The sequence below is a fragment of the Neomonachus schauinslandi genome, chromosome 2 (genome assembly GCF_002201575.2).
Source record: "Neomonachus schauinslandi chromosome 2, ASM220157v2, whole genome shotgun sequence".
Taxonomy (NCBI): domain Eukaryota; kingdom Metazoa; phylum Chordata; class Mammalia; order Carnivora; family Phocidae; genus Neomonachus; species Neomonachus schauinslandi.
Window position 1 is genome coordinate 74,986,411 of NC_058404.1, and position 19,823 is coordinate 75,006,233.

Sequence of the window (19,823 nt, forward strand, 5' to 3'; positions counted from 1 at the left end):
TCTGGATAATTTGAGCAGAGAAGGAACATAGTAAAGCCATAACGTTTAGCTCAGAGTTCCTGAAGCTCCGTAGGGCATGCACATTCGTAACAGTGTCCCCACTCATGTTGCAGAGCTGAGCCCCAGATGCTGTCCCGGTCCCACCCACACCACCAGCGCCGGCACTGCCAACCCAGCAGCTCCTTCTTTTTGCAAACCCTTTTGCAAACCCTCCGTTTTTTTGCAAACCCTACATACCAGAGGGCATGCCTCGTGGTCCCTAAGCCTGCAAGGGAGCCCTGGATGACTGGCCAAGTGGAAGGCATGGGTTGGAATCCCAGAAGGCGTTCTGGAGTTGATGTATTAGGAAGGAAATCAGTGGGTAATCTTCATTCTGACATTTTGCTAGACTGTGGGCAGGGCCATCATGGGTCTTGTTCATGTATCTATTCCCAGGCCCTAGCATATTACCTGGCATACAGAAAGGGCTCAATAAGCCTTTGTTGAAATGAATTAAAATTGAATTTTAAATTTAGAGGCACCCTTTCCAAGAGCTGACTGCCAGTCACTATTGCAAATTAGTTCTAGTAAATCAAAGTAAATTAGAAAGGCAATCAAAAATAGACTCTCCAAACCCAGCAGTTGTGTACACTTAACTGCCACAAAATTTCCCTTAAAACTATGGGTTAGTGGTTTGTTTATTTGTTTTTACACCTCCTGACAGCTTTACTTTTTCTAGGAATAACTGTGTTTGCCTGTGTCTGTCCATCCATGTCAGCATATTGACTAAAGGTGGTTTCGCTATCAAGAAATGAAACTATCATCAACCTTTATCTGGAGGCCAGAGTATTTCCAGAGTATTTGCTCCTGTTTTGTGAGACTCCTCTCTTTGATGGGGGAGGAAAGAAGGAAGGATCTTTTCTTATAGGCAAAAAAAATATTTTCAAAGGCTTATTTGTAGTGCCTGGACCATTACCTGGTCCTCACATTATGTTCTTATTGAATTACCCCAGATGTTTTGCCCTGTTCCTTTCTTCCTGGTCCTTTGCAGAATTCCCAAGTATGAGACTTCAAAGTAGAAAGCACTGTAGAAGATCATTCTTCAAGCAGATTCAAGGAGATGGTCACTGTTAACACACAATGATGCAATTAGTGTTGGAGCTGCGCTATTAGACACAAATATGGATTACTTCTCATAGTATACATGCCAAAAAAAGTTTTAATTAATTCTGGATGAATCATACATTTTTATGCCCTGGATTCAGAAAAATGCCTCTAAAGTTTAAAGGCCTAAAATCTCATTGGATTTGAAAAATTGAGAAGTGCTTAAAAATCATCATGAACTAGATTCCATCTATTTTAACTTCAGCTGGATTAAAGTATTAACATGCTCATTCTCTGCCATAAAGAGTTGTTTTCTTGGGGTAGGAAGGTTATTTTTTTTTGGTGTCTGTGTGTGTAAGTTTCTCTACATGTATTCTTTCCCTCATTGGTGCAGAAATTATTTTTTAAAAATGGTTTGCATGGTTCAGCTTTGAAAAATGTAACATCATGATTCCAATTATGCTTAAAATAAGTGAATGTGAATTGAAAATTATCTGTAAATGAGATAGTTATCACTGAATTTTTTTCCTTTTCCTTTTCTGTAGTTCCCAACTTTTCAATAATGAACATGTATTGCTTTCATGACCAGAAAAAAAAAAAACCATATTATAAGCATTTTTTTTTGCTATATTACCATACTTGAATTCTTAAAAATTCCCCTTTTGCAAAATCATGTACTGAAAATAATAGCTTATGGGGAAAATAGGATCGGGATAGATCACTCAAACCTATGGAAGTTTAAAACCAGAATATTAATAAAAATCAATAGTAATTCTAATAAAAACAGTGGCATAAGCAAATATATAGACATATGAAACCTGGAGCTCATACTTCCTCTTTTGAAATATATGTCTGGGAGGGCATTCATTTCTGATAGAGAACATTTCGCCAATATTAAAACTTGGATTTGGGGTATAGCCTTCTTCATTAATTCATTGTCTTAACATGGAGCATAATATCTTTGCAGCTTCTTTGTTTTCACTCTCAGTTTGCCCAGAATAACTTAAGGTAACAGAAACATAGGGTCCTGGAAGTCACTGAACTATACAATACATGCACTACAGAAAAATTAAGACTATACATTTTTAGTTTTTTTTCCTGAAGTTTGGCAAACATTTGTAAGCCTTTAATTTGTTTTTAAAATTTATTTATTTATTTTAGAGAGAGAGAGCAGGAGCAGGCGGAGGGAGAGGGAGAGAGAGAATCTCAAGCAGACTCCACACTGAGTGTGGAGCTCAACTTGGGGCTCAATCTCACGACTCTGAGGTCATGACCTGAGCTGAAACCAGGGGTTGGACACTTAACCAACTGAGCCACCCAGGTGCCCCTGTAAGCCTTAATTATAATTTTGAGAAGGCTTATCTCAGATTGCTTCAAAGTGTTAATATGCTGGTGGAAATTATGTAAGAACCAACATGACTTCTGCATTATACTGACCTCATCCCTTACTTGATGATCACTTGTGAGCTAGTATATATACTAGACAAATATGTCACAGAACAGACTGTATCAAAAAATTTTAGGTCCAGTAAATGTGGTACCTAGATGGTAGATAGCTGGAAACAAGAAGAAAATCTGGATAAACTACAAAATTAAAGCTTTTCTTGAACCATGGACAACTGAGGTTACAGTACAGCCAAGAAGCCTAAAATCTATGGAAAGATGGGCTTCTTCTAAAAAAAGAGGATCATGAACACTGGGTCACCTATGGCAGAGCATGGAGAAAGAGATGTTACATGCTGTACTCACGGGTAAGAAGAGTAGCTGAAATTTTTATGAATTGTCAAAAATGAGGTGGACTGGTGTGAGAGCATAGAATCCAGGGAGCCACAAATATGAGATTGGATTCACTTCCAGGCTCTTCTCCTTGAAACTTTTCTGGGTGCTCACAAGTAAAAGGCTGTGGGCAGGGTGGGAGGCCTGAGTGAGCAGGCCTGGAGGAAGGAGCAACTGCCAGTGCAGGAAAGGTACAAAGCTCTCTCTCTCTTTTTTTTTTTTTATTTTTTTTTTTATTTTTTTTTTTTAAAGATTTTATTTATTTATTTGAGAGAGAGAGAATGAGAGAGAGCACATGAGAGGGGGGAGGGTCAGAGGGAGAAGCAGACTCCCCGCCGAGCAGGGAGCCCGATGCGGGACTCGATCCAGGGACTCCAGGATCATGGCCTGAGCCGAAGGCAGTCGCTTAACCGACTGAGCCACCCAGGCGCCCGAAAGCTCTCTCTCTTATGGAGCAGTAGCCTAGAGATCCTGAAAGTGGCGAACCAACCCTGACACCCACAGGACATGAGGGAAGGGTAAGGAAAAAATACCTCTACTTCTGGAGAAGGGGAAGGAGGCATCCTGGGCCTAGGATCCTACACCAATACCGTGAGAGGTCTCCTACTGCTGGGGGAGTGCAGGAAACTCTGTTCCATGTAAGACTGACCAAAGATACAAGGCAGAGTTTGGCTGCCATAGGGAAGAGGGCCAGGATCACCAAGAAAGCCCTAAACTGAGGCTCAGGACATAGAGCCAGGCTAAGACTGATGGGGGAACCAGAACAACAAAGACACCAACCCCCCCCCCCCGCCCGCCATCCACCACCAGGGTAGCAAACCTCAAGTAACAAGCAACAGCTGTGTCCTGTTGGATGAGAAGGAAGAACAATGCAATAGACCCTCTTTGAGGCCCAGGCACATAAGGAAGGCTGAAACACGAGGGTAGAGTACACAACACCCAAAGCATAAGGCAAAGTTCTCGACCTTATCACTATTGACCTTTTGGGCCATGTAATGCTTCACTGTGGGGAGTTGTTCTGTTCATTGCAAGATGTTTAGTAGCATCCTTGGCCTCTATCTGCTAAACTCCAGTGTGATCCCCGTCCCCAAGTTGTGACAATCAGAAACATCTCCAGACATTGCTGAATGTCCTCTGGGGGCAAAAGTCACCTCTGGTAACTATGATTAATATTTAAAAGCTCTGGTGAGGGATGCCTGGGTGGCTCAGTCAGTTAAGTGTCTGACTTTTGACTTCGGCTCAGCTCATGCTCTCAGGGTCATGAGGTCAAGCCCAATGTGCTAAGTGTGGAGCCTGCTTAAGAGTCTCTCTCTCCCTTTCCCTCTGTTCCTCCCACCCCACTTGCACTCGTTCTCTCTCTCTCTCTAAAAAAAATAAAATAAAAACAAAAGCTCTGGTGAGCTAATGGACAACATGCATGAACAGATGGAGAACCTGAGCAGTGGGATGAAAACTATATAAAGAGTCAAACAAAAATGCCAAAAGTAAAAAACAAGGTAACAGAGATAAAGAATTTCTTTGAGGGCTCACAAATAGAATTGACACAGCTTAGGATCAGTGAACTTGAAAACAGGTCAATAGAAATTTCCCAAACTGGAACACTAAAAAGAAAAAAAAAAGAGAAACAGAATAGAACTGTGAGGCAGTATAAAATGGTGTGATGTAACTGCAATTGAAATTCCAAAGGGTAAGAAAGAGAAAAAAACAAAACAAAACCTGAAGAGATAATGGCAGAGTTTTCCAAAACAGACAAAAACAAACAAACAAAAAAACCCAACAGCAATTGACAGATCTAAGCAGCTCAGAGTACCGTAAGCAGGAGAAAGAAACAGAGGAGGAAATAATACACCTGACACATCATATGCAAACTCCTGAAAACCAAAGATAAAGATAAGAATTATAGCTGATTTCTATTCCCAAACTACACAATCTAAAAGACAATAGAATTAAAATTTTTAATTAAAAATTAAAATAATAGAATTAAACATTTAAAGAAAAAGCCAGTCAACTCAGAATTCTATACCTAGTAAGACGATCTTTCAAAATGAAGATGAAACAAATCCTTATTTAGAAAAGCAAAAGCTGAAAGAATTTATTACCTTACCTGAACCCTAAGAAACTATAAAAAGAAGACCAAACCTAAAATTAGCAGAAAAAAGGGGAAATAATAAAGGTAAGGGCAGAAAACAATAACATTGAAAACAGAAAAACAAACAATGGAACAAAAAGTGGGTGAAGATCAATAAAATTGATAAGCCTCTACTCAGATTGACCAAAAAACATCTCGAATGCCAATATAAGGAATGAAAAAGGAAACATTACTACAAATCAGACAGGCATTAAAAGGCTAATAATGAAATATTATGAACAACTTTATGTCTATAAATTCAACAACTTGGAGGAAAGGGCAAATTTCTTAAAAGGTATATTCAAGAACCCATAGATAACCTGAATCATCCTATATCTTATAAAGGACATTTAATCTATAGTAAAAGCCTTCCTAAGCAAACAAACAAACAAACAAAAACCAAAACCAACTTGAGCCTAAGATGTTTTACTGTAAAATTGTACCAGATGATTTTGGAAAAAAATAATACCAATATTACACAAAATTTTTTCCAGAAAATAGAAAAGGAGCAATAATTTCCTAACTTACAATGCCAGCATTACTCTGATACCAAAAACAGAGATCTTGCATGAAAAGAAAATTACACACATATCCCACAGGAAAAGAAATGCAGAATTCGCCAACTGAATATTAGAAAATTGAACCCAACAATATATGAAAGGGATAATACATCACAATCAAGTTGGGTTTATTCCAGAAATGCAAGGTTCATTTAGCATTTTAAAAATTGGTCAGTGTAGTTCACCATATAAACAGATTAAAGAAGAAAAACTATAGGATCTTCTTAATACATACAGAAAAGGCATTTGATAAAATTTGAAGTCTGTTCATGATTTCAAAAAATCTCAGAAACGGAGGAATAGAAGGGAACATCCTCAATCTGATAAATGGTGTCCACAAAAAACCTATAGCTAACATTATACTTAATGATGAGTCTAAATGTTTTTGACTTTTCCAGTCAAATATTTAGTGAAGAATAATCTTCCCCTAGGACTGGGAACAAGATAATGATGTTCATTCTCACCACTTGTATTAAAAATTATTCTGGAAGTCCTAGATAGTGCAGCAAGGCAAGAAAAAGAAATTAAAGACACACAGGTTAGAAAGGAAGAAATAAAACTGTCTCCATTTGTAAATGTCAAAATAGTCTATATAGAATATCCTAGGAATCTTATGAAGAAAAGGTACTAGAATTAGTGAGGTTAGCAAGGATGAAGAATAGAAGATCAATATACCAAAAGCAATTGTATTTCTTTACACTAGCAATACAAATTTGTAAATTAAAATTAAATAAACACCATTGAAAATAAAGTGCCATTACTTAGGTTGAAATCTAACAAAATTTATATGAGATCTGTATTCTGAGAACTACAAAACTTTCATGAAAAAAATTGAATAAGCTAAATAACTGGAGAGGTATACTATGTTTATGAATCGGAAGTTTCAATATTGTTAGGATTATAATTCTCCCCAAACTGACCTATAGATTCAATGAAATCTCAAGTAAAATCTCAAGTAAACATCTAGCAAGATTTTTTAATAAAAATCAACAAGCTGATTCTAAAATGTAAGTGGAAACCAGAATAGCCAAACCAATTTTTTTAAAAAAAGTTTGGGAATGGGGCCCCTGGGTGGCTCAGTCGTTAAGCGTCTGCCTTCGGCTCAGGTCACGATTCCAGGGTCCTGGGATCGAGCCCCACATCGGGCTCCCTGCTCGGCGGGAAGCCTGCTTCTCCCTCTCCCACTTCCCCTTCTTGTGTGTCCCTCTCTCGCTGTGTCTCTCTCTGTCAAATAAATAAATAAAATCTTTAAAAAAAAAAAAAAGTTTGGGAACCCAAAGCTACCTTCTTTTAAAGCTCATTATAAAACTATAATAATCAAGATAATCTTGTGTTGGTGAAAGGATAAACACATAGATCAATTGAACCAGATAGAGCGTTAAGTCCAAAAATAGAACCATGTATCTCCAACTGATTTACAACAAGGATGCAAAGGCAATCCAATGGAGAAAGTACAGACTTTCAATAAAGGGTGCTAGAAAAATTAGACACTTACATAACAATAACAATGGCAACAGTGATAACATTCACCCATATGTCTATGACACTTCAAAGAAAAGTAGAGAAAAATCTCTGATCTTGAGTTAAGCAATGAGTTTTTTTTTTTTTTAAGATTTTATTTATTTGAGAGAGAGCACACATGAGAGGGGGGAGGGTCAGAGGGAGAAGCAGATTTCCTGCTGAGCAGGGAGCCTGATGCGGGACTCGATCCTGGGACACCAGGATCATGACCTGAGCGGAAGGCAGTCGCTTAACCGACTGAGCCACCCAGGCGCCCAAGCAATGAGTTCTTAATGCCAAAAACAAAACCACAATCCAATCGATAAGTTGGACTGTATCAAAATCAAGACCTTTTACCCTTTGGAAGACCATGTTATCAAACTAAAAAAAGAAACCATAGATTGGGAGAAAATATTTGCAAGGCACATGTCTGATAAATGGCTTACATCCAGAATATATAGAAATCTCGCAGCTCAAATGTAAGAAAGTAACCTCATAAAATATGGGGGGAAATTTTTAACAGACATGTCGCTGAAGAAGCTTCATCGAGGGCCAGTAAGCATATGAAAAGATATTCAGTATCATTAATCATTATGGAAATGCAAACTAAAACCATAATGAGATACAACTATATATCTATTAGAACGGCTATAATAAAATAAAACCTGACAACAATAAGAACTGATGTGGATATGGAACAACTGGAAGTCTCATACATCGTTGGTGGGAATAAAATGGTACAGCCATTTTGGCAAGACAGTTTGGTGGTTTCTTATAAAGTTAAACATCCACTTACCAGATGACCCAACAATCTCACTCTCAGGTATTTACCAGAGAGAAATGAAAATTCCATGGTTACGCAAAAATTGCATTTGAATGTTTATGACAACTTTATCAATACTCACAAAAAAATGGAAATAATCCAAATGTCCATCAACTGGTTGATGGATAAATGAACTGCCGGTACATCTATTCTTGGACTAGTTCTCAGCCATACAAAGGAGCAGGCTACAGATACATGCAGCGGCATATATATATATCTGAAGTGAATCATGCTAAGTGAAAGCAGTCAGATTACAAGGCTACACACCGTATGATTCCAACTCTAGAACATTCTGGAAAAGGCAAAACTATCAGGACAGAAACCAGATCAGTGGTTGCCACGGAGTCAGGGCTGAACCATCAGGATTGACGGCTATGGGGTCTGAGGAAAATGCTTTATATCTTGATTGTGATGAGAGTTACATGACTATATGTGTTGGTTAAAACTGATAGAACTGTACATTAAAAAGAGTAACTTTACTGTTTATAAATTATACCCCAACAAAATATAAATCTGAAAAAAACCTAAAATGTGCATAATAAACAGTGAAAAAACAAACTCGATCCCCAGTGCCCCAAGTGATCTGACCTCTCCATCTGATGAAAGGCGGGGACTGTTTTCTGGGTGGGGAAAGATTTGGGATCCAAAGGCCTCCGGGTCAGTCTCTCTGGAAAGCAGACACGGGACAGGCCTTTGGGGGGCCGGCAGTTTTCTGGGCTCAGACTCTGCTCCCCTCACCAATGCCTTCAGACCAATGCCCAGTGAGAGCTGAGTTCCCTGTACACCTATTTCTGCAGGTACCCCTGATAGGGGGGACCCCGAGACGCCTTCCAGTGTGCACGAGAGGTGCCAGTGGTGAACCCTTCACCAGTCTCCACACTGGGGAGTCCAGCTCAGGTTGACCCCCTCATCGTTCCTCGAGGCAAAGGCTCTGTGCATGTGAAAGGGTCGCAGGGCAGGGGCGGGGGGCGGGTTTCCGTGACAGCTTAAACTGTTTTCGCAGCCCGTGCTTTCCGAGAGCCAGGCCAGGAGTTAAGACTCCTGTTGTTAACAGTCACTTTATCCTCTCCGCCCCCTCGGTGGGACCTGGCAGGAAGGCAGGCAGAGCAGCGGGTCAACAGATGTCCGCTGGCTGCTCAGTGGAGGCCCAGCAGGGGGGATTAAAGCCCCTCTGCCCAGAACTCTGAATTTCCCAGCTTCCTTGGGGGTGAAGCCTAACCCTGCTTGCTCGGTGGAGCCCTTCTTCCACTGCATTTCAAAATTTTTACTCTTGCATTCATTCCATGTAACTGCCAGGTAAGTAGCTAGCCCTGAAAATGGAACCTTTCATTTGAAGGCCTATACTTTAAGAAATTGCCTGTCTGCATTGCCGAGGTTCTAGGCAGCGAGCAAGGAGGAGGAGGAGAAGAGAAAGGCAGGATGGAGCAGTCCCAGATTATAAGAAGGGAGTCACAGCTAACGAACTGAATCCAGTACTTCCCGGCTCTCTAATGTATAATCTTGGCTTTCCAGCTGCCCCCAGGCCTTGATTGGCCAAACCGGTCACCCTTCAAAATGTTTGGCCTGGACATCTTGATTGGACTGAGGGGAACGGGTCATTTTTTAAAAGACCCGCACTTCAGGAATGAGGTGTGTGTTTAAAGCTCCTGGCCGGGACGCCTGGGTGGCTCAGTCAGTTGAGCATCTGCCTTTGGCTCAGGTGGCGATCCCGGCATCCTGAGATCGAGTCCTGCGTCGGGCTCCCTGCTCACTGGGGACCCTGCTTCTCCCTCTGCCTCTCCCCCCTGCTCTCCTGCTCTCTCTCACTCTCTCTCAATTAAAAACAAACAAACAAACAAACAAAAACTAAAGCTCCCCGGTTCTTGCATTTCCAGCCCATCTGATGACAGAGGGAAGGCTTCCCAAGCTTCCTACGGGAGAAACCTGTTGGTGAGGCAAAGATCATCTGGCCCGCGGCCAAGCGAGTGGAGATGCTGCTCAGGAGAGACAAGTCGCTGAGCATTTGTGCAGGCTCTGGTACCTGGAACAAAAATATGCTGAGCCACAAATTATGGCTTTCAGATGTCACCACTGCCATCTGACATTGCGTTTCAGCTGTTCACGTCTTCATTACTGGGCTGCAGCCTCCCATTAGGCTGCTACTGTGGGAGAGACAGTTTTCTGTTACGTGGGTTAGTGTGCTCGCCGAGGGGTGTCAGGCCGATTGCCAAAACCCGAAGGTGGAGAAGCTCGGCGCCTCTCGGGTGCATTGTGGGGGCCTCTGTGCGTGTGTGTGTGTGTGTGTGTGTATGCACGTGTATACGCGTGCACAGCCCTCCTCCAGGCCCCATCTTGTAACAGCTGAAAGGAATCGGCCTCCCCGTGACAGGAACTTGTTCTCTGAGTGGTTTTCTCATCTCCCTTTGCTTCCGTAGGCCTCTCTCCTGGCCCATCTTCCAGATCCTTCCTCTCCCCCTCTCTCCTGCTCCTCTTTGAGGTGGTAACTAGACCAACAAGGCAATGCCCTTGTGGCTCCCTTTTCAGGCTCGCAGCCTCTCTCAGATTAATGGAACAGAAACGTGCTTGCATCTGATGCCAGTAATCATATCCTGAGTGACCACAGAGAGGAGGATTAGGCCGAGGCACTGGCCTGGCCCTGGGGGGATACGGTTACAGGAAGAAAGCGTTTCTTGACAGCAACAGCTCTGCCTCCCTCTCACTTGCCCCCTCCTCCTTGCCAGGCTCATGAAGTCCCCTGAATATTTTCCATAGGATTAATTAAGGTCTATGCAGCAATGGCCTGAGTCAGTCGAGACCTGGATTTTGATCTACTTTTTTGATTTGCACTCGCAGCTGCAAACAGAACGTCTTTCCATCTTCCTGACTTTGATGCAGGACCCATGATGTCCTACTTTGAGCATGTATCTTCAGATTGTGCAAAGTAAACAAGTATATGGGAATCTAGCCCGATGACTTCCTTAATTCAACAAATATCAACCTTGAGCAAATTACTCATCTAGTGGGACAAAACCCTTCCACGAGGGGCCCTAGTGAGGCAATAACACACATACTCAAATGCTGTGACGTGAGGTTATGTATGATGAGTGTGGTGAGAGAAACACAGTGAACTCAGGGAACATAATGAAGAGAAAGCGCTCCTCCGCTGGGGAAATCCAGGGAGGCTTCAGGGAGGAAGTGGCATTTGGGATGAGCCTTGAAGGGAAGGTAGGGTTTTGATAGAAACAAGTAAAAAGTAAAGGCATTACATGAAAAAGATTCAGCTTGAGCAAAATCCCCGCGATGGGAAGGCACAAGGTATTCAGAGAAGAGTGGGAATCTGGGCTAAAAGGCAGAAATTTGTACAGAATGAAGAAGAGACGAGAAGTAGATCTGGAGAGCCTTGAATTATGAAGAGTTTAATGTCAGGCTTAGGAGTTGGGGATTTATCCTCTCAGCAATGAGAACCATTGGAGGTTTGAGAGCAGGGGAGTGACAAGATAATACCTTCTCGACTGAACTTTAAGAAGAGTACTTTTGAAGAAGCACAGAATATAGACTATGGGGAGGGGGCTGTGGGAGGAGCGGGTAGAGATGAATCAGTTAGGAGATTAGTGCAATGATCTGGGGAAGAGTAGAAAATAAGCACGTGACGGGACTAGAAAGATGGTGACGTAATCGGTGCAAAGAAAGAATTGGCAAATGGTTGGATCTGGGAGGTGAGGCGGATGGGCAGGCCAGAGATAATGCTCGGCTTTGGGAATGGATACTGGAAAGGTGGTGGTGGTGCCATGAAGAGAGGGGGACACGAAGGGAGGGACAGATTTGGAGCAGTGAATGCCCCGTTCAGTTTGGGATATTCAGATGTCCAGGAGAAGCACCACCACGCCCTGCAGGTGCTGACAGGGGAGACAGGGTTTGAGACCATCTGCGTGGAGGTGCCAGGTGAGGCCCCAGGGCAGGGCAGATGGCAAAGGAGGTGGCACAGGAGGCAGGGGGGTTAATGCAGATCCTTGGGGAGATGGCATGTTAAGAAGGTAGGAATCAAGGAGAGTTTCCTGTCACAGAAACCAAGAGGGGTGGGATCTCCTTTCAGATGCTGAGCCGGTGAGGTTGAGGATGAGGCGAGTCTGCTGCTCTGTGGCTGAGGAGGCGGTCCCTGGGGTCCTTACTGAGGTTGCATCAGGAGCGAGGTGGGGCGGAAGCCAGATCAGAAGCCAGGGAAGGGCGAGTGGGTGCGAGGAAGTGCAGGCAACAAGTGTATTTCCTGGAGGGCTTTTAAAAATAGGACCGAGGCCCATCATTTGGGGCTGGTTTCAGGACCTCCTGCCTGGTATCCAGGAGACAGACTACAGAGGCTGCAAGGAGCCAGAAGCTGAGATCTCTGGGAGTGTTTGTCTCTTCCGTCTGAAGCCAGAAAGCTGGTATGTGTCCTCATGTAGCAAGTGAGGAGTTGGTTGAATTTGTACGTCAGGAGTCACTTGTTAGTCAGAGACCAGGCCCCTCCTTCAGCAAGGGCCAGTGCAGGTTACCCCAAGGAGCTGAGACCTGCCTTGGTGGCTTTTAAGTCTGGAAGTGTTGAGTCTTCTTGAGCCTGGTGTCAGGGACTCCCCCCACCGCTGGGGTGACTGTAAGCAAGCATCGCTTCTCTAGGACCCTGATAGAGGGGAACGAAGAATCAGCAAAAGGATGCGTCGGCTTCCAGGGTCTCTTCTCTCTTCCTCTGAAGAGAAAAGAGCCTTTCCTTTTGAAGACAGGCTTGAGGTTAATTGATCTTTCCTCAGGAGAGGCTACCAAAGAGAAAAAAAAAATCCCATATATGATGTGACAGTGCCCTAGGGAGGCAGCCAATTGTCTAGGCTTAGGAGGAGCTGGGACTCCACTGCCTGCCATGGATGGAAATGTGTCCCCCGGCTCCTCACAGGTGACCCTGGCTAGCACAGAGTCACCATCCCAGACTGCTCTACTCCATCCCTTATGACAGCGAAGCCTCCAAGACGTGGCTAGATCTGCCCACATATGGTTTTAAAACATATGCCCTGGCTTTGGCCTGCCGCTGGCCAAAGGAGAAACTTCCAGAGTCCAGACTTTGGGTGTGTGGGTAAGTTACCTATTACCAAGGGAGGTTAATGAGTCTCCATCACTATTTTGGGAATGAGGTCACTCTGCACTGATATAAGTTATGGCTATTTATAGAGAGTTTCTTGTCTTCTGGCATCCAGTCCTTTCGATCAGGAATAACTCTTCAGTGTGTACTATACTAGAGGGACCTGATGTGCTGCCTCCTCTTCTGGAAGACAAAACTGAGGTGGGGGCAAGGGCGTGGGCCTGTGACTTGGGCTGAGTCAGTCACATGGGACTCTGAATCTTACAAGAGAGGCAGAAAGAAAGAGGGATGGTTTACAAATTGTTGGCATTTATTGAAGGTCTAGAATTAGCAGCACTGAGTGTCTCGTGTAGTGACCTCTTACTGCGGTGTCTTAGCCCCTTCTTCCCATAGTGGCCTGGGCTCTGGTTCCAGCTCCCGGGCCTCCTGTGTTTTCTATGGGCGCCAGTCCAGATGTTTTGGTCTTCCAATGAATTGGCCTTTCACCCAAGTTAGTCTGACTAGGTTTCTGTTGCTTGCAACCAAGAACCTCAACACAAGGTAGAACAGCTAAGCTAAGAACAGGACCTTGGAAATGGGCTCAGCTGGACGTGAGGGGCAAACATTGTGTAAAAGTCACCCTCCAGCAAGAACTCAGAATGTTTCTCTTCTAGTGGGAGACACAGAGAATGAACAAATAAACAAATATTTACACACACATGCACACACACGTATCAGATGGTGATAAGAGAAACAGAAAGTGCTATAAGGGAGGAGAGAGTTGAATGGGCTCTATGTTAGATAGGATGGTCAAGGAAGACTGCTTGGAGGAGGCAGCTTTGAGCAGAGGTCTGAATGTAGTGACAGAGCAGCTGGAAAAGACACTTAGGAGAAAAGCCTTCCAGGTCAAGGGAAGCCCAAGCACAGAGAGCTTGAGGCAAAAAAAAAAAAAAAAAAAAGTGTTCCCCACTCTATCTCTCCCACGGGGACAACTTCCTGAAAACAGGGATTCTGTCTGCTTGGTTCACTGCTGTATCCATCATGCCTAGAACATTTTGGGGCACATACATGTTTGTAAGGAAAGAGAGAATGAATGAATGGCCCAGTGGCAAACAGGACTCACTTATTCACAACATCACTTGCAGTCCTTCCCTGCGTGCCTCCATGGGGGGTAGGGTTGGAAGGGACTAGCCAGGAGTAGGGTTAGGATGTGGGGCCTCGGCGGGGCCGGATAGGTTATCTTACTCATTTCCTGCTGTAGGAGGATTAAATTGCTTATTGTCTGTTAGGCTCTTTGCGTCAAGGGCACAGAGTACACTCTATAAGTTGGCTATTATTAATATTAAAACTCTCCTCGATCAATAATAAACTATAAATCTATATATCTGTGCCTACTTGGACTTGGCCTATTATTTCTTTGTATTGAATTTAAATCACCAATCAAATATTCATGTTCTTTATCTGACAAGGCACAAATACGGGCAGTCTCATTCACAATCCTCTTATCCTTTAGTTTATTTGGTGGGACTCTAGACCCTTGAAAACGTCTTTTCTTGACGCACAAAGGAGATGGCAGTCTCTGGCCCCCTGGGCATTTGTTTATTTCCTTGAAGGAAGGAAAAGAGAATCCAGCATGGTGCTTCCTCAGTGAGGGATCCCTGCTCCCTTCCCCAGGGTCCTTTCTCCTTGACCCTGTCCATTAAGGTTAGGGCCACAGATTGGGGGCGGTAATCATGGGAGAGGAGTTTCACGGGCCCATAGCCACAGCTCTGGGTTCACCCTCTGCCCCCTTTTCTCTCCCTCCCTCCCCTTTCTTATCTAACCCTGCTGTCCTAACTCCCCTGGCTTCTCATTTGCACCCCAGGCCTGCTTTGACCCTTTCTTGGCTGGATGGAACTATTCCCGAAGGAAATAACCTCACAAAGAGCCTTATATGACCATCCACAGTTGTTTACTATACGTTTGGCCTTACGTCAATGAGGTCAAATGAAACAAAATTCCAACCCAGTGGCCATCACCTCACTCCCCATTGTCAGGCACTCCAGCTGACCTCCAAACAAACTGACTCCAAAGCTGTCTTCTGTCTTGAAAACAGGTCAGTTTTCAGCGCTCAGGAGGTGTGACCTTTCATGCACTTGGGTCTCCAGGGCAGTCCTGGAGAGGCTGCTTCTTCCTTCCAGAATCTTCTCCAGCCCAGGCAGCTCTCACCAGGTCTCTAGGAGAAGGCAGTGCTTTTAGTAACTGCATCATAGATTAATTAACAGGTTTTCCCCAGATTAGAAACTCGATATGCATTGCTCATAGGCATTTAAAGTGGTATAATAGCCTTTTGGAGGGCTATTTGGCAATATATATCAAAAGCCTTGAAAATGTAGATTCCCCTGACTTGGTAATTCCACCCCTGGGAATTTATCCAGAGAAAATAATCAGAGATGCAGCCAAAAAATGTATGCATAAGAATATTTACTGCAGTGCTAGTTATAGTGTTAAAAAAAAATCGAAAGAATCCACAGGGATTTGGTTAAACAATTTATGGCGCTGTCCTCTAAAGGAATACTAGGGAATACTAGGCAGTCCTGTTTTTTAAAGTGTATTTAAAGATTTTATTTATTTATTTGAGAGAGAGAGTGAGAGAGAGAGAGAGCACAAGAGGGAGGAGCGGGAGAGGGAGAAGCAGGCTCCCCGCCGAGCAGGGAGCCCGATGCGGGACTCGATCTCGGGACTCTAGGATCATGACCCGAGCCGAAGGCAGTCGCCCAACCAACTGAGCCACCCAGGCGCCCCTAAAGTGTATTTAAAGCATATATGATGACATGCATCATAGATGCTTCCCCTGTTGCTCTCCAGATCCACTCTGCACCATCCAGGCTCCCTTCCTTGACCCCTCTCTGGATCTGTGCAGTGGGAGACACAGCCGGAAGAGTGTGAGGGCAGGGTTCTTGATTCCCGGGATGTTGCTCTCCTTCAGGCAACCACCTCCTCTTGCCCTCCCACCCTTGACCCTCCATCCAATAGGGGCCCATCCCTGACCCCGCAGGCTTAGCAGGGGGATCTCTTCAACCTGCTCTTCAGCACCCTTCCTGATCCTTTCACCTGTCCTCAGGAGGTTGGAGGGAAACTTGTTTCCTGGAGGACCCTAACTGCCATGAGGCAGAGAATAAAGTGCTTACGATATGAAGTGAAGTGGCTGAATTGGACCAGAAAACAGTATAATCCCAACTCTGTCCTTAATTTAATGTATTTAGAAAAGGAAAACATATCTACACATGAAAGTGGGGAGAGACTGGGAGGAAATACACCGAATGATCAATTGCCGTTACCTCTGGGTTGGGAGACTGTGAGCGCATTTTCTGGTCATCTTTATACAATTCTGTATTTTGCACATTCTCAAAAGTAATCATGTATCGCCTTTACAGTGAAAAAAAATATTTAAATTAACTTACATTTTAAAACGCAACTGGTAAAACAGAAAAATAAACTACTCGATAACAATATAATGGCAGACCAGCCACCCACGAGTACAGGGCAGGTAGTAGATTGTAGATTGTAGGTAAATATATAATGATGTAATTTGAAAGGAGATGTAAGCATCTTGGGGCAAACTGTAACAGGCCTTGGCCGTCCCCAGTCACACCTCATCTAATGCTGAGGTATCTTCCTAAGACTTGGTCCCTCTTTAGAGAATTCCTTGCTGGGGTTGGAATCCCTCACAGGTGCACTTGGTCTGGGCTCCGGCCTTGGCCTTGCCTCGAGCTGGGCTCAGGGTAGGGTTGGAAGGGGCCGGGGGTCTGAGGATCAAGCTGACAGATCAGGCCTGAGCAAGCCAATACGCACCCTCCCAAGTGTATCCTTAAATATTGTTCCACGTACACTTAGTGGGGAGAGGGAAATTCTGCTGGTAAAACTCCTATGCCTCTATGCTCAAAATAGTAAGAGTATTTACAAATACAAACATTTTGACTTACTGAAAATGGTCTTTCTTTCACAGGTTCTCCAGCACTCGTACCTGGAGAGAATTCAGCTATTTGCCCACATACAAGGATATGATTACAAAGACTTGCTTGCCATCTCCAAAAGTTACTTAGCTTTTTTGGGTGAGAGGAGTGGAGTGGGATTTCATATGGGCCAAACTTTTCTGTGGTACTTGACTTTGCTCAGATTTCTTTTGTATTTTCTGAATCAGATGGGTTCTTTAAAAACATACCAAGGGATTTAAATTTCCAAGAGAGTAAAATGAATTACTTGTACATAATAAATGCTTCCTATGCAGAACTTTCAGAGTTTCAGGGAAGAGAGCCTGCATCTTCTGGAACATTCCACTGGCTGGTCTCAGATAAATGGGCAGACTCAAAAAGCACCAGGCAACTTGCCTGAGCTAGTCACAAAAATGATAAGGAATAACTAACCCTTAGATAGTGACGGCTACAGGCCAGGCTGTGTTCTAAGCGCTCCATGTGTACTTATTTCATGCCCCAAACTGGCACTATTGTAACTCTCATGTTATAGCTGAGAAAGCAGGAACATAGGGAGGTAAAAAATCTTGCCCAAGGTCACACATGAGTAAAGAGCAGAACCTGGATTTGAACCCAGGCAGGTTGGCACGAGGCTTGAAAGTCACCAAAACTTCTGCACCCATCGGTAGTGTATTTTAGGTTCTACTCAAGAATGGGGTGTGCTTTGGCTGAAGCTTGTGTTTTGCCAATTATATCAGGAGTCATGCATGGAAACCTGAGTTCCCTGGCTCTGTGTTCCTGATTTTTATTTTCCCCGTGATCTTTTAGCACCTTTCGTAGATTGGTAACTGGGACAGCTGCCCAGTTCTTCTGCCTCTAAATCTGGCTCTGCTGGGCATCCAAGTGTCCCTGATCATGGCGTGTCAGGGAGGAAACATCAGACAGGATCTCTCAGCATCAGAGCCAAGAAAAGCTGCATCCCGCGGTCCCATGAGCTTGTAGTTCCTGCACACATTCTGCGTCTTGATTCGCTGCAAGAGAAAACAGTTTCTGAATCTTTAGGCATCTTTTGTGATGCCCAGTGGCCTCCTGATCAGGACAAGGTGACTCCAGCAACCCAGCACCCTCACACTCCCTCCAACTCCAGAGGTGAAGGTGTTCACTAATTACCTTCATCTGCAAAGACTGCATCTCTCTGAGCGGCGTGCCCTCAGAAGGACTTTTTTAAAACCTGCTGCAGGTTAAAAAGCAGACCTGCTTTTTAATTTATTAAAAGACTTGGCATTTTTTTCCCCACTGAGCATTTTAAAATGCAATTAGACAAAATGGAATAATAATCAGGCAAAAGTACTGAGGAGTTTTCACAGAGGGGGTCATCCTTTCTCATGTTCCTTTCCACTTCTGGGCCTTTCTGCGGGGACAACATGCCAGTGGAACTGACATCAGTGACCGCCCTCACCCCATCCCCACATGCCCGCTGGCTCTTCACACAAGCCTTGCTAGAAGACACAGGGTGCATGACCCTAGCAGCCTCGCTCCTTGCACTGATCTGTCTCCTCGTTTGGGAGATTTTTAACAAATTATCCTTAAGATCAGGCTGAGCATCTGCATCTTTAAATAAGTTCCCTGGGCCAAGTTTGAGAGCCTCAGTAAACTCTGAGAAGTAGACCCACGCCTACCTTTCCCGTTGTTGTATCTCTTACACTGACAGTCTGGAATATGCAAGCATCAGGTCAATATTGTTGAATGAATGAGCGAGATTTCATGAGACATGTTAGAGGCTTTTAGAGAAACAAAAGGGAAGAACAATCTCACCTCCCTCCCCAATGACTGGAACGAGGAAATGGACCATGGGATACTGGAACTCCATCTCGCAGATTTTGTTCACCTAGGCAAGGATGTATAGTGAACAGGATTTTGTAATGTATGGAACATGCCGTGTGAAGGGAAACCCACTAAACGGTCACTAGAGGCCTCTTACCACTGGCATCACCAGACTAGAAGGACAAATGGCAGACGTGGCGCAAAAGGTCAGGATTCCACTATGGCACTGGCATCTTGGCGGCAAGTCTCTAAAGAGGTGAAGGTACGTGCATTCTTTGATAGGTAAAAGCCTTCGGATTGTATCACAGCCCACCCCCCATCCCCACGTGGCTTGGTGCCCCTTCGCGTGCCCATGGAGCCGACCCTGGGCGCAGCCTCACAGGCCGATCTGTGAAATGCGCCAGCGCGCCCCGCCCAGCTGCGAAGGCCTCGAGAGCCGCACCTCCACCGCATTTGCCCTTGGGAAGCCCGGCGCCTGCTCACACCTAATCGGCCTTCTAGAAATGTTTGTGGTTGAATCCCTTCATCCATCCGTCACTGTGGATTTTGGTAATTAAAACTGCTTTTGATGAGCCGGGATTTGTTAACAGGAGAACAATGAGTTCAAAGCGCACTAGGAGCCTCAGAAGGGACGCTATTCCCACTTCACCAGCTTCTGTCCTCCTCTCTTCCTCAGCCCAGCCCCTTCCTGATGACTGAATGGGCAACTAATCAAAGGCACCTTTGTCCTCTACAAGGACACTGGCCTGTGTGAAGATGCTTGCACCGAATTCCTTATTCGAATAGGAAGAGGAAGAAACCAGACTTGGAAACTGGTCAGATTAAATCTCCATTCAAATTCTTTCTCTTCCCTTTCCTCCCTTTTTCCCTCTGTCCTTCCATCCCTTCGTCCCTCTCCCTTCCCTCCTTCCTTCCCTCCTTCCTTCCTTCCCTCCTTCCTTCCCTCCCTCCCTGTCTTCCTTCCTTTCCTCCTTCCTTCCCTCCCTCCTTCATTCCTTCCTTCCCTCCCTCCCTCCCTCCTTCCCTCCTTCTCTCTCTCCTTCCCTCCCTTCCTTCCTTCCCTCCTCCCTTCTTTCCCCCTTCCTTCCCTCCTCCCTTCCCTCCTCCCTTCCTT